The 2076-nt window shown below is 35.9% G+C and overlaps 1 pseudogene; it reads left to right on the top strand.

Annotated features, from left to right (window-relative positions):
* The first annotated feature begins 336 nt into the window (after nucleotides 1–336).
* LOC114188547 (AT-hook motif nuclear-localized protein 20 pseudogene) lies at nucleotides 337–975 on the top strand (annotated as a pseudogene).
* The last annotated feature ends 1101 nt before the right edge of the window (nucleotides 976–2076 follow it).

Genomic DNA, 2076 nt, shown 5'->3' on the forward strand with positions numbered 1-2076 from the left:
ACATTTATCATGGAAAATAGTTCTAAAAGTATAATAATTAATTAATACTGGGATAAAATTTAATAATATTTAAATTTTGAGAGAAGGCTTAAATGGGTAATGAAAATAAATAAATGGTGTTTGTCTGCATGCTAGGTACGTTACAACACCGCTTAACTCTTCCACTTTAACTCAACACGCTCAAAAACCACAACATAAATGCTTATTAATTAACCTCATCTCTTCTTTAATTTTCCGTCTCAAACCATAACTACACCCACCACCCATCTGTGTAATTGTGCCACAGAGTTTCATTTCAACTCTATTTTTCTTCAACCTCATCATCAACATCATAACATGCAAAACCAGTGCGGGAAGCTTCACACTTCATCACCTTCCTCCACACAAAAACCAGAACCAAGCTCCTCCGCAAACGCCGTCGTATCAGAAACATCTCTGGAACAAAAGAAAGACGAGCCAAGATCAGAAGAAGCTACGAACATATCCACCATGCGTAGGCCCAGGGGTCGCCCTCTAGGCTCCAAGAACAAGCCCAAACCGGCATCCCTCATGAGCCGAGACACCAAAAATCTTATCGAAAGTCACATGCTGGAGATAGCAAGTGGAAGCGACATCATCACTAACCTGGTCCAGTTCGCTGGAAGGAAAAAACGAGGTTTTTGTGTTCTGAGCGCCATTGGGAGCATTAGGAATGTGTCTCTCCAGCAGTCGTTGATCCCTGATACCATCATGACACTGGAAGGTCAGTTGCAGATACTATCGTTGAAAGGTTCGTTTTTGCCCGGAGCAACACCGCCTACGTTGTCGGTTTATCTGGCCGGAGCTAAGGGACAAGTTGTCGGAGGCAGAGTGGTGGGTCCGTTGGTGGCATCAGGAACAGTTTTCATAGTTTTGGCTGCGTTTTCTAATGCTGGATTTGACAGATTACCCTTTGTGTTTGAGGGTGGCGAAGAGGCTTCATCCTCTAATCATTAACATCATAACAGTTCTTGTCCCTCAAATCTGCCATAGATGATGATTCAACCTTGCTCAGGCTAGGTCACCAACTTCAACTTCATGGAAGTTTGGTGATGCTTTAAACAAGTCAATTACATGGACCTATTTATTTTTGTATAATTATGCAGACAACTTTAGTTATATGATTTTGTTTTGATTTTAATTTGGTTATGCCAATATATGTTTGTGATGTTCGGTCTAATCGTTTTGCTTCTTTTCAATGTTTTTTTTTTCTTTTTTTTTTTTAATTTTGGAAAAATATATGTGTGGTAGTTATACCAGAGAAAAAATAAATAGGAAATGTTTTTGCGTAAATTGTTATCATTGTATTTTGCATAACCGCTGTTTAGAACTAAAACTTTAGATAATTAGTTGAGTTTAAAATAGGATCACAATGTTTTTGCATAAATTGTTATCATTGTATTTTCCATAACCGTTATTTAGAACTAAAACTTTAGATAATTAGTTGAGTTCATAATAGGATGAAAATGTCGTATGTTTTATTTTGGGTATTTAATCCATAAAATATGGGTTGGATCGACTCATTCTACATAAAAAAATATAAAATATAGGTTAATTTTTCTCATCTGATCAGATATAAATTGACCTATTTTTTATAAGAAATATAGGTTAGTTTAATTCATCGTACATTAGTTCCGATTCACATGGATCGAGGTCAAAATAGTTCACCGAACAAAAAGCCTCACATTTAAAAAGTTCATAGGATTAAAATGTCCACAAAAGTCTCATGGTCCACATCAACCCATGTTTTTTATCACAAAAAAATTTATTTTTTTAAATAAATATATATATATATATATATATATATATATATATATATATAAGCAACAATCACTAAGAAAATCAAAATTTCATGTCGAACCGACCTTTAGCCTAGGTTCGTCCGTCTCAACATTTTGTCTCAGACCCATCATTTTGACCTTCATTTTAAGTTAGTCTATCTCGATTCTCAATCCTTTGCTCATGCCAACCCATCACAACCTTCGATCCAGACTAATCTGTCTTGACCTTTGATCGGCGATCTGTCTCAACCGTTTACTCTGACCAACTCATCATAAC

Source organism: Vigna unguiculata, chromosome 6, assembly GCF_037176805.1.
Source record: "Vigna unguiculata cultivar grain cowpea cultivar isolate G323 ecotype 2 chromosome 6, ASM3717680v1, whole genome shotgun sequence".
In the NCBI taxonomy this organism is placed as follows: Eukaryota; Viridiplantae; Streptophyta; class Magnoliopsida; order Fabales; family Fabaceae; genus Vigna; species Vigna unguiculata.